Here is a 14270-nt window from a genome sequence, read left to right on the forward strand (position 1 = left end):
GAAATCCTGTCTGAGAGTGTTGAGAGAGTGTTATTCACTAATATCCTTAAGGGAAAAAAAAGCTCTATTAAGCATTTACAGATACAGTCACTGAGCCTAAACAAACTAATGAAATCCCACTGTGTGTCACAAAGGGGACAAAAGGAATAGAAATAATATAAGAAAAGGCCTCAAAGTTGCTGAAAGGAAAGGCCTCAAAAGTTGCTGAAAGGAAGGGAGTAGAGCCAAGAAAGCAACATCCTGCACCTCCTCTCTGAACTCCAGTGGTGCCCCTCTGCACAAACATCGTACTCCATGTTTATTTGGTTGGGACTTCACATTTATTTGCTTGCTTTTTATGTGTGGGAGGAGGTCATGTCAAGCCAAAAAGGATGCAGAGCTGGACACCAGGACTGGGGAAAGGGACAGTTGCTCTATAGGGCCTTACCCCCGACTATCCAGTGGAAGTTGCAGTATCACCCATTCAGCATCCTTTAGCCCCCTCAAGATAGGGCAGAAGTAGAGTGTGGGCAGGGAACCAATAGAAGAACAGCTCATGAATAAGCTATGCTATATCGGGGCAGTGGTGAAGTGGGAGGGAACACATGATTTCCAGGGAGCTCTGTAAGAGTGTCAGGCTGACACTCCATGCACTTCACTGAACCCACAAGTCACTGTCTCTGCAGAGAATAGTTAGGAAACTCTATGCAGTTCACCAAGCAGAGTTTTCTTAATAAGTTTTCCCTCCCTGTAGGTGTCTCTGTGAAAGGGGACAATCAGGCCCTCTATTTTCTCTTCAGGACTTAAATCTCCTAAATCTATTAATTCAAAAGAGAATCTCAAATGATTTGAAGAGTGGTAGAATTTAGGGCACTTGTGAAATGTCCTGAAGGAAGAATGTCTGCAATTTTATGAAAATGTCAAATGACTTCTCACCCCACAGTACTGCTCCTCATTGAAGATCTGTGGAGGGAGGGGGATTCCATTTTGTGGCTTCTTTTCACCTGGGACGTTCTCTCTCATCCATTTCCTGTTGTCCTCATCACCAGCTATGTCCATTTGCTTAAAGTCAATCTTGTTGGCCTCTAAGAAGCCCACTACTTCTTGCTGTTTTTTCTTAATCTAGTTAAAAGAGGAGGAAAAAACAAGAATTGTTATTTTCATGTAAGCTAAAAATATAGACTTCTTATATTAAGAACCAATGCAGCTATATCAAACTGGATGCTTCATCCAATATAGAACAGCTACCTTTAAGCTAGTCTTTACTTATGAAATTTTATTCTGCCAAGAATCTTTTCTTTTGGGCCTGCCCCTTAACACTTAGGCCAGAGGTACAATTAAGGATGCTTGATGAAAAAGGTTTCCTTAGTTCCTGTATTGGAAACTTTTCCCACTCCATCTGCACTTTGCGGTTTTACAGGAACATCAAGAGGCGTTGTATACACAATGTTAGGACATAACTTCCATTTGTGTATCAGATAAAATTTCAACATGTCACTTGTACATTTTGATTCTAATGTTCTGAGCAATTGGAACCCAGAAACCAATCCTGCAGCATATGCCATTAGTTTGCAGCTATAATTCTGATGTTGATTATTTTCTGTTCGTTTGGTGAGAGACCTGCACTATTAAGGGACTAATGGCATGAGTTTGAGCTTAAGCACCATGCATGCTTCCTCACAGAGTTGTGCTAATCACACGCACCTAATCTGTGACCAGCAACATCGGTGTTCCAGACCTGGGTTTCTCTTACTGCCACTTATGCTAAACCATGTGGTAATTTAATGACATATCAAAATGGTTACTAGAATGATTCCCACCAAGGTAATTTTTGCTTGTGACTCAGATGATTTGAAAGCGGATTTGCAGAAGTGAAACATTTGAACACTGAAACCCACAATGACACCTAGCCAATGTAATTCAGATTTTAGCAATGAGACAGGAAATAAGCCTGCAAATTAATCTACTACTGTGTGTCTATAATCTAATCAGCCTGAAAAGCTGGAAAAGAAGAAGATGGTCAGAACATTTTATTAAAGGACTCATTTTCATTAGTGTTATTGTTAAAACTAATAATGAAAACCCCTCTGTGCTTACTTCTACAAAGACAGAAATAAAATCACAATGTGTAGAATTTTGGGACAAAAACTTAGCTTTGCAAAAAGGGCTAAAACAGACAACTTGGGATGGAAACACTAATACAACGTGTTTAAAACATGCAAGTGAATATGCAATTGATCAGTCTAAGGCCATGTCTACACCCCAACCTCCAGGGGCCCGACTGCTGAGGAGAGAAGCTGAGGGAGCCGGAATTGTGCCAGGCGGAAGAGGGGAGCGAAATTTAAGCGTAGACACATCCACAGTTAGATCAATGAAAGCTGCCTTGCATCAACCTAACCGTGTAGTGTAGACCAGGTCTAAGAGGTTGTTTGGTTTTGTTTTTAAAAGGGAATTGTTTTTAAAAAGGCCATTTAACTGCACAGTTCTTTTAAGGAAACTTTCTGATGACAGGGTTGCCTTGGGCACTCATAAGGGCATCACATCAGAAGAAATTAACAGGAGAACATCTGTATAAATCATACACAAAATAGACATTCAAACAATACTAATGTTTATACCTAATGCTACTAAAGCCAGTAAACAGCGTGTTGACAGCTCTAATTCCAGCATTAGCCCATCTCATTGCGCACAGGAATTTAAGCACATATGGTACACAGGGCGCAACATCACGTAGTGCTCCAAGAGCTGTGGGAGGAGGAACGACAGTTGAACTGCAACCCAGCATTCCCTAGTTTATGGCTTTAAGTATTAGACATGGGTAAGCAAAGTTTGTCTAATTTCAGACTCACATAGATATAGTGGGATAGAACATTCAGCTCAAACAATATTAGGACAGAGTGTAAAACAAATACAGAGACTTTTAAAAAAGGAAACGTGGGCGGGGGGGACTTCAACATTTATTATTTTTTAATCTCTGGTGATTCTTAAGCCAGTGTTGTACTTAGTGGGGAGTCTGACTCATGATTTTTGAATGCCTGGGGCTGTCAATACTATATTATGCATTATTTATTTACAGATAGTTGTAAAAGGAGTGACTCACATTAATGTTCTCAGGTCAGCGGCAGCTTCAGATTTTAAAAAGTATCAGTAAAAAAGTCTATTGTAATGTGTTCAAAACAGTTCTGAATAAAAACCTTGGCCTGTGTTTTAGTATCAATACATGAGACTGAAAGCATATAAAGTATCATAACAGCTTATACTGTATTGATGAACAAAATATGGAAATCAGGAAATAGGAGTTCTGTTCTCATCTCTGCCCCAGACCTGCTATCTATTGTTTGCATTTCAGTAACATTAGACACCCCAATCAGGGCCCCCATTGTGCTAGGCATTGGGTACTTAGATAAAGTAACAGTTCCTGCCCATGTAACCTTTAACAGCTCTGTGCCTCAACTATAAAATCATTAAGGCCCTACTTGAACCCAGGATGATCTTCAAATAATTGCGGCTGAATTGAGGACAAGACATGGAAAAAAATCACGGAAAAGTAATAATGGACTTTTATTAATAGCAGCAATTTGGAAAAGCCAGAGTTGACCTATTTAAAAAAAAAAAATCTGGAACGATATAAACCCTTAAGTATTATATTATGCCTGCTAATTTTTTTGCTAACCAGACATTTTGCTGCAACTATATTACATTTTTTTTTTAAGTGACTGGTACAACGTAAAATTCAAAAGACTAAATGTCTTAACACAACTGCTGTAGAAACTGAGTCCAGTCACTTTAGCCTTTTATATTTTACAGGCATTGAATGTTAGTGCAGTACAGGCGAGTCGCATCATACGCACATTTAACTTACGCGAATTCAACTATACGCACTCGGTAAAAAAAAGAACAACAACAAGATACGTGTAAATAGTGCGGGCGATTCCACCCAATGAGCGCATGCCCCGGAATGAGCGTGAGATGGGAGACGTGAATCTTCTGTTCCCTCAGTCGGTCTCAGTTCCTGCGTGCCTCTCATAGTGTGAGCATCTCACTGCGCTGAGTGTGATTCTAGTGTTTAAAGATACGTATTTTTCATACAACATGGCCCCTAAACGCAAGCCAACTACTTCATCTGGTGCTCAACCGAAGAAACAGTGATCTGTTCCAAAGCTGGAGGAAAAACTGGCTGTGTTGGACTTACTGAGAGACGGTATGTCTGTCTCCAACGTGGCGCGTAAATATGGCTGCAACTAATCTAGCATCCGTGCCATCAAGATTCGAGAGAGAGAAATTCGTCAAGCCATGGCATCAAGTGCTCCAATAACTGCTAAGGTGACAAGCCAGGTGCGTGTTAAGACTTTAGTGAAGACTGAAAAGGCATTAAACTTATGGCTGGAAGACATGAACCGTAAACATGTGCCTATCGATGGCAATACGTTGCGAGAAAAGGCTCTTAGCCTCTACGCGCTGTTCAAGCCTCCTGCTGAAGAGGGACAGCCTTCTGATGAGAAGGAATTTGAAGCCAGCCAAGGTTGGCTTAACAGTTTTAGGAACCGCTTCAACCTCAAAAATGTGCAGACTACTGGTGAAGCTGCATCTGCCAATGAAGAGGCAGCAAAAGCCTACCCCGAACAATTAAAGAAAACCATAGAAGAAAAGGGCTATCTTCTGGAACAAGTTTTTAATGCTGACGAGACTGGGCTCTTCTGGAAAAAAATGCCCAACCGCACTTATATTTCGAAATCAGAAAGACAAGCCCCTGGCTTCAAAGCAGCTAAAGACCGTGTGACTGTGTTGTTTTGTGGCAATGCGGCTGGGCATTTAATAAAGCCGGGCTTGCTCTACAGGGCTGCAAATCCCCGTGCCCTAAAAGGCAAGAACAAAAATCTCCTGCCTGTGTTCTGGCAATCAAATAAAAAGGCTTGGGTGATGGCAGCATTATTTCTGGATTGGTTCCACAAGTGTTTCATTCCGGAGGTCAAGCGGTATCTTGAAGAGAAAGGACTTGACTTTAAAGTGTTGCTGATCGTAGACAATGCTCCTGGCCACCCTGCGGCACTCCGGTTTGCACATAACGACGTTGAAGTCGTCTTTCTCCCCCCCCCAGTACCACCTCCATCCTCTCGACCAAGGAGTGATTAGCTGTTTCAAGGCCACGTACACCAGGTTTACGATCTCATGGATACGTAGCACTATAGATGCTGATCCCAATCTTAATGTGATGGAGTGTTGGAAGTCCTTCAACATTGCCGATTGCATCACTTATATTAAACAGGCAATGGATGCAATCAAGCCTGAAACAGTCAACGCATGTTGGCGAAACCTATGGAAAGAATGTGTGAATGATTTTAAGGGTTTCCCGACCATTGACAAAGAAGTGAAATGCATTGTTCAGGTGGCCAGGCAAGTGGGTGGTGATGGCTTCATCGACATCCTTGAGGAAGAAATTGAAGAATTAATTGAGAGCCATAGAGAAACATTGACTAACGAAGAGAGTTAGAGGAACTGATAAAATGGTCTACAGAAGACGAAGATGATGACGACAAACAGGAAGAGCCAGCAAGTTGGAATCTTCATAAATTTGCTGAAGTGTTCCAAGCAGCGAAACACTTGAATGATTTAATTTCTGAATAAGATCCCTCTATGTAACGAAGCCTCAAAATCACACGTAGTATTATGGACGATTTGAGACCGTATCAAGAAATGTTTGAGCAGCTCGAGACACAACAGCGACAGTTGCCGATCACCATGTTTTTCAAGGAAAAACAACCAGCAGCAGATGAGCCTTCGCAATCAACTTCTCGAGCTGAATCAGAGCCAACCACTTCGTCTACAACTCACTCTCCGTCACCCAAGTTCTCTGACACCTCTGTCTCCTGGATCGACATCAAGACCTGACGACCCCCTGTAATTACCCCCGGTAATTAAAAATACAGTACTATATTATATACCGTACATTACTGTATACATTATACATATTACTGTACAGGGTTGTATACACAAAACCATGTACAGTATACTGTACTTATGGGCGATTTAAGGGATTTTCAAGAGTAATTTTGACTATCCGCGATTTTCGCTTTAAGTGCTGACTTTAGAACCTAACCCCTGCATAAGATGCGACTCCACTGTACTAATTGGATACTCAAAATGTATGCAAAATTGTGGACTGAACAAAGTAGGCTAATTAAAATCAAAATTGCAGAGGAAGACGAATATTGCAGGATTCCCAATTTCTGCAATGTCACGAATGAAGTAGGGCTTTAGTGATAACACTTATCTCTGTGGTAAGGCTTACTTAAGTAGTGACTGTGGAATTAGTTGAGTCCTGAGATATTTTGCAACTCTACTGCACCTATTATTTTGAGTGCCAGTAGTAAGTGCCAAAATACAGTAATAAATAATAATAAATGCTGCTCACACATAGCATGGCCTTTTTCTTGTCATCTGTACAGATTAAGGTAAACAATCCCCCTCCATCACCAGTGCAAGCCTGACTCCACCCCTTTCCCACTCTTGCATCTCAGTAGGGACGGGGAATGGATAGTCATTGATGGAACAATAGCTCCTTTCCTCCAATCCCTTGAAGGGGATTGGACTGTGAGTTGTTCAACAGTTGGGTCCCTGCTGTCCTCCTCTCCATTCAGGAGGGGAAAGGGGTATGAGATGGGGGCTTGGTGAGTTAGAAAGTGGGAGATGGGGATGTGGGGTGGAAAGAAGAAGAATACATTAAGGGGGATATGATGAAATCATCATGCTCTGTTCAGACACTGCTCTTCCATGCACTCAAAGAGTGAAATTTATGTCCTTGTGGAGGGCCCATACAAGGCGCTCATGTACATTACTGAAATCTCCCTCACCCTTGTGTGGGTGAGTGGATGGTGCAGATAAATCAGCCATACAGGGTGCATTCTCTGTGCCAGAGGTGGCCTCCATGAAAGCTCTGTATAGATCAATCTGAAGGAGAACCTGAGGAGGGGCCCACAGGATCAGATCTCAAGCATAGCTCCCAAAAGTCCCAGGTTTCATAGGACTGTCCCACTTTGACCCCCCAGACTGCCTGCCCCAGTTGAAGTGACTTCTGGTTCATGGGGCTGGCTCCCTATTCTGGGCACTGTGACCTACCCCCGGTGCACAGGGTCGCAGCATCTCTATTTTGGTCCAGCTCCCCTCACAGGTGGGCAGCTGGCCCACATTTGAGTGAGTGGTGCTTCTGCATCCCAGCCACCAGTGGTAGTTTCATCTGTTGTGGAGTAAAATATTTTCATCTATATCCCTGGCATCCAAAGTTTACCCACTGATCAACTGTCCATAGGTGTCCAGCAGCAGCAGAGAGTATCTAGTCAGCAAGTTTATAGCAGCATTAAAGCCGGCAAATAAAGTTGATGCAATTCTCTGATCTGACGCTATAAAAACAATCTGTTCCTGATGAGCTGACAGAGAATTATTTATGTTTGTTACATTGCTGCTTCTGTTGTGGCTCAGCATGGTAAGAGGTGCTATCCTGTTTCTCTGTTTGCAATATGAGCTCAAGCCTACACATGGCCAAATTCACCCACCCCCGTCCCTCCCAGATACTAGTACTCTGGCATGTATTTCAAAGTAAAAGAATACAGTTATTCTGTAATTCAGTCACAATCCTGCTGAATGGATGAGTTTTTGTAAAACTGAAGTCTAAGGGCTCAATACTTCAAATACACAGGCCTTCACTTGCCCTCAGCTGGCTAGGTGCCTGCTATGTGACCTCTCTTTCCTCTCCCCTCCTCCACAACCACGCACTAGATGGCTATATACACTATCCAATCCAAACATTAACACACACAATTTTTATCAGGGTCAGCAAGAATTAAAAACCTGAATATGTTGTTTACATTTTATGAAATACATTTTATGAAAGCAGGTTCTCTCAGGCAGAAGCGACTCTGTCCCACTCCCTGGACAACTGCCAGGGAGAGGGGCTGGCTAAATGTGCAAGGGGGAGGCACAAAGAGAGAAGGACAGAGAGCTCTCCCTTCCCCCCACAGGTAATGTGGGGCAGGGAGAGCGCTGCGGCCCTGGGCTGGGCACAGGGTGGGAGGGGTTACTGGGCAGGGGATACACATGGGTCAGTCATGTGTCCTCCCCTTTAGCTTGTGCCCCCCAAGTATGGGGAGGCACTAGTCATCTATGCCTGGCAGGCTGCCCCCACCCCCTCAGCTCCCCATTCCCCATTGGGAATGGGAAGAAGCTGCCCGGGGCAGAGCAGGGTCCAGGTGCCCTGACTCACCGCTCCCCCATCCCACCAGGAGCTGGGCAGCCTTGTCAATTTCACAACTTAGCCATGAAATTGACAAGACAGCCAATGGTCCCAACCCAGCGCGGTGGGGGAAGCCCCCCGGGCTTCTTTCCCTGATTCCCAGCTGGGAGCAGGGTCCAGCCAACCAGATCTCCAGGGCAGCGGGGGAGGAGGGAAGCTGGGCTCTGGCTGCCTGACTTTCTTGTCAATTAGAGGGTTCCTGCTGTGAAATTGACAAGACAGCCAACATCCAATGTAAGTAACACAGTGTCTACAGACACTGTGTCACACCCACATAAGCTCTACAATGCTACACAAACAGGTGGCTGTGATGTTATCTAATATAATCATGCAAATCATTCCCACGTGGTGCCCAGGCACCAGCAATATTCAGAGCCCAGGGGCCCAGCTCCAACAATATTTGGGGCCGGGTGTCCCCCCGACCCCACCTGCTGCCCCCCCCACACCTCCCCTGAGTGTCCCCCAGCCCCCTCTTGCTGCCTCCATGCACAGTCCCCAGAGCAGAGCGTCTCTGCCTCTTGCTCCATGCTGCCTCCCTGCAGCAACTGCTGTCTCAAGGTCCTAGTGCCCCCCATCTCTAATGCCAGGGCAGACTGACTCTGAGCCTGCCCTTCCACCTCAGACCCTTCCCTTTTCCGACAGGATCCTCCACCAGCACAGGGCCCTCCCGCCCCTACCCGCAGTCACCGCTCCTGCCCCATGCTGGGCAAGGAGGCAGCCCCATCCCTCACCCCCAGTGAGGCTACAGTCAGGGGCAACAGCAGGGGAGGAGGCGCACACAGCACCCCCTGGCACCCACCACGGGGGAGGCGATAGAGATTCCTGGACCTGAGAGAGGCCCTAGGAGCACATGCAGTGACAGTAGTGGGGGTGAGTGTGCTGCTGGGGGGGGGGGGGGGGGGACAAGGGAAGGGGGGGGCCCCCCCCGGGGGCCGGGGGCGGCCGGCGGGGAAGGGGCGGGGGGGGGGGGGGGAAGTCCTCCTCTCTGACCCCTGTCCCGGAGCAGCCTGCCTGCTCCCCAAACTCATCCCCAGCCCTGCCCCACCCCAAAGCCTACACCCCCAGCCAGAGCTTTCACGCGCCCCACCACACCCTCAACCCTAGCCCTGAGCCTCTCCAACACCACAAACCCCACATCTCCAGCCCCAGCCAGAGACCTCATCCCCTTGCACTCCAACCCTCTGCCCCAGCCCTGAGACTCTCTAACACCCTAAACCCCCCAGCCCCAGACAGAGCCCTCACCCCCCCCACACACACTCCTACTCTTGCCCTGACCCTCCCACACCCCAAACCCCTCATCTACAGCCACAGTCCTCCCCCCACAGCCCTCACTCCTGCACCCCCTCCCATCCCCAAACTCCCTCCCAGAACCTGCACCCTAATCCCCTGCCCCAGCCTAGGGCCTGCACCCCAGGCCTCCTCCCCCACCCAAATTCCCTCCCAGAGCCTTGGGCAGGTGGGGGGTGGAGTTTGGGGAGGGGCAGAATTTGGGCAGGGGCGGGTTCTGGGCACCACCAAAATTTCTACAAACCTGCCACCCCTGAGCATTTGAAGTAACAGTAAATATCCAAACTGGAGGCTGCATCAGTAATACCAGTACAATTTAAATTCTGAATTGATAAAATTCACAGAAGGACAATACAAGACTGGTACAAAATAAGGCTTAAGTGGGACTTAAGTAATGTGTGTGCCTTGTGCTATCCCTCTGTATGAGATGTGTTTCATGATATATATATTTTAAAGTTCATTAAAAGGGCACTTTCCATCCCTATTGTTCTCTAGTAATACTACAATAAGAACAATATATGACTTCTTAGAAAATCACTTAACCAAAACATTTTGTTAAGGAGTAGTTAAAGTTGCAGGCTCATATCAATAGTCTGAGTGTGTTACCGTTTGAGAACGGTGGTGTAAAAAAACGTGTGCACATAACACACCTGTCTAAGATTAAAAATCCAGGAAATGCAGAATTAAAGTTGTGCTTGTATAAAAATGTGTAAAAATGGTTCAACGAACAAACAAAAAAAGTCAACCAAAATGTGTTGGCATTTCACTAGCGTAATATTCATATACTGCTAACAACAACTGAAGATTGGGATCAATAAATGCAACATTTATAACGTCCATCTGGCATTGATCACCTTTCTTAGCAATGCTTAAACTGGTGCATCTGGATGATAAGCATATGTAATCCACTGCTCAGGGCATGTTATGTGTCCCTTTCATTTCAGTGCCTTATCCGCAGAAGAAAGGAGTCTGCTACAGCTGCCAGCTAGGTGAATATAGCTCTGATTCAGGAAAGCACTGAAACGTGCAGTTTTAAGCATGAGTAGTCTCATTGACGGCAATGATTTAAGCATGTGCCTAAGTGTTTTTGGGAATTGGGGCCTTAGTCAAGAGGCTCATGCTTAAAAGTCTGCAGAGTGACTTCAATCATGCTTGCAGCCTTTCATTAAGGACAGCTGATTGGGAACAAAGATAGCCAGGTATGACTCTCCTTCAATGATCAAACGTAAGAAAAGAGTAAATCTGTGCAAGGTAGATAGTAATTTATATAGCCATTTAAATAATCTGTGCTTGACTACAGATTAGCAACCCAACAGTATGTTCCTTATCGCTGTTCTCGTATCTTACATCTCATTTTTTTCATATAAAAACAAAAGGTTGGTAAAATGGGTCTAAAAAGTCTACAATAAAAGTGTTTCAAGCTGAAAAGCTCTGTGTTAAGCAAGGTTAGTAAGAGCTTTGTAATTTCTTTGTTATGATGCACTTTAGGCATTAGTGGGGTTCTACTTAGTTGCCAGAGACAGTAACTCTTCCAGAGAACGGTGGCTTTTTCAGTACTTTTCAGCTCTTCCACTCTGGAAGTTTCTTAAGGAGATGGTGTCAGTGTAACTGTAGAGATGCAGTTGCAGTTACAGTTATGTGCATGCACTAGCCAGTTTGTTTACTGTGTCACCGTGATTGAGCGATTGCTAAAGCAGGGCTGCAATCTGAGCTCCTCTGGGAACTGGATATAAAAGGAAATCATCCTTTCCCCGTTCCCACCTCCCCTGGATTTCCAGCTCTCTCTTCTCTTCACATGCCCTTCACTTCAGCCAACATGTTGTGCTGACAACTACAGCAGCAAGGTTCAAAACTAAAAACCCCAGTATAGCCTTTCAAGAGACAAAAAAAATAGAAGGCTGTGGGGGGAAGAGGATAACTGGGAACAAGTTTACTCTGCATAATTTTACTCTTCTCGCTTTGGTTCTGGCTTTTTCCTGGAAACAATATCCACTATGCAACAGCATTAAACCCTAGCAGAGTCACAAAGTATTTATCAACGTAAATATATATAATTTCTACTGCAAACAGCCTAGCTCAATATTTTAGAGCAACAGAATAGCCTATTTTGTATACACCTATTGTATATATTATTTGCAAAGAGATTTCAGTCTATTAATTGAAATTATATTTAGACATAATATATGAATTGCAATTAGAATTTAAATACACACAACCCATATTTATTAACTAGAATTCTCCATGTGTGGAGGCACTTGCAAGAATTAGCTATTAGACACAAGACTAGAGACATCTCACTGTTTCCCTCACATTCAGGCCCAGGCTCACCTGGTAAGTAGTACATACACATCCCATACTTAGACAGCAGTTAATTCACAAAATAACTGATCCTGGTGGAGAGAGGGTAGGGGTGAAACATACATAACATGAGTAACCTACCGCTGTAGACCCAGAGGATGTGGCTACAAAGACTTTGATCACCATTTTGACCGTTATAGAAGAGAACCACCAGAACAATCCTGTTATCTACAAGTCACCAGAGCCCTGAGAGTGAGCCTGACATGCAGCAGCTCCCAGGGCAGCCAGAATCCCTTCCCAAATGAATCTCCCCTCCACATCAATCTAACTAGTTTTAGCCTCTCCCACCCACTGGTATCCTGGGCTTCCCCAACTTCATTGGCTCTTTTAGGTATTTTGGGAGCCTAGAAGCTGGGAGAGGATTGGTTGGCAAAAGTATCTAAAGCAGAGGGACTTGCACCTGCCCCTAGCCTTTTCACTTTAGAATTGACCGGGTGACAGTCCATAAAAGGCAAGGGAGAGCAGTGCACCAATCAGACAGGGCAAGGAAAATGCTGGTGGGGAGGGGAAAGAGTGTTGGAAGAGTTTGCAAAGCTGCAGGACAAAGTTTAAAGGGATGTCAGCATTTTCATAATAATCTCCTGTATTCAAGAGCTCACACCCACTCTCTGACTAAAATAAGGAGCCTCAGTTTGAAGCTTATATGCAGCATAACAGCCACAATCTCTACCTTTAAAAACAAAACAATTTGGAAACAACAATTCTGAGATCAGCCTGAACTAAAGCCACAGTTCCAAACACTCTGAGGCTTTGGGAAATTCAGATCAGGATCCAAACTTTATGGCTCTGTTTTCTCTTTGCAATATATGTTAGGTCATTGTGGATTAATTTTGGTGTGGGTGAGATACGGGGAGGCATATGGATGACCCCATGCCTGAGACCCTAAAAAACAAGTATTTCTGTACTCTATGTGGCCAGTGAAGATCCCATGGCACTTTTTGCAAGAGTGGGGCCAGGTTTCCTTGTGAAAATATTCTCTTCTCTGAGTAGTCCAGGGCACTGGTTTTCCATCTGACTGCTGCTTTCCCTCCCATAGACGGCTGCCTGTCAGCGGTGCTGTATACACATATTGTTTAGCTTTTGGGGATCTTTCAGAATGAATGTTATTTTAGGAATGTGCAATATTATCACATAATTTTTTAATTGTAAGGGCCAAATTCACCACTGGTGTAGTAGGCTCAACTCCATTGATTTCAATGGAATTGAGACTCCTAATGCCAGAGGTGAACTAGGGTTCAAGAATTTAGGCCTCAGTTCTGCAAAACATTTAAAAATGTTTAAGATTCAAGGCTTCAAGGCTCCAATCCTGCAAATTCTTAATACTGAACATAGTGCTAACTACGATTGACTCCAATAGAGTTATACTCATAGTAAGCAGTAACAATTGAATTTGGCAAATGACTTACTACCTATTAGGACCATTATATAATTTTAAAGATACATTGCTCTGTTGTGTGAAAAATTATTTCCATCTTTATGTAAATGGGATTCTGAAGAAATTTATTGAAAAAGACAACAGAATGGACACTTTACAAAGTTCACTATTTCTCGATCTCTGTCACCTGCTTCTCCAATAAGGAGACAAGAGGCAGTCTTGCAAGTAGTGAAGACAGGTAATAAAAAACCTTCGCTGACAATTTTTCTAAAAAAAAAAGAAAAAGAAACTATGCCAAAAAAATGGTGCTTCATGCTAAAACTTGGCATACAAGCATTTACCCAGGAGACTTTTTTTACTAAATTCAACACAAATTATTTTAGCAGAGAGCAATTATATGAATTCAAAGAAACTTGAACTGTGTTTTTTGATAAATTTGGATAAAGAATGCTTAGATAGCTCAAATAATGCCAGACTTCCATTGCATTGGACTGCTCTGTTTTTTCCCTCCATCCTGCCCCACTCCCTCTCCCCTCTTTCCTTTTCTTGTCTATTTATGTGTGTCTTTTTTTATTGTTACCCCCCCACCCCCCGCCCACACCATGTTATGTCTTTGTAATATTGTCAAATTTTATATTGTCTGGTCGTGCAGCTCTGACAAGCTGTATAACGGAATAATTCTATTGGATATCCTGCAAAATGTGCAATATCTGGTAACACATACAAGCTGTGAGTCATTTACCTTTTTGTGTTTTTATGGTTTCTTTATGAAAATTAATAAAAAACAATCACAAAATAAAGATTTTAGCCAGTTTTGAACTATTATTTTTATTTATTGATTTGTATAGCATCTTTTACAGGTCTCAGAATGTTTTGCAGAATTACAAATGAAGGGTCTGATACTGTAATCATTTTCTACAAGTCATAGTGCCAACTATCATGAATAGTCGTGCCATTAATAATTATTAAACACACCAGTATTTG

Source organism: Terrapene carolina, unplaced genomic scaffold, assembly GCF_002925995.2.
Source record: "Terrapene carolina triunguis isolate 2854851 unplaced genomic scaffold, T_m_triunguis-2.0 Scaffold31, whole genome shotgun sequence".
NCBI lineage: Eukaryota > Metazoa > Chordata > Testudines > Emydidae > Terrapene > Terrapene triunguis.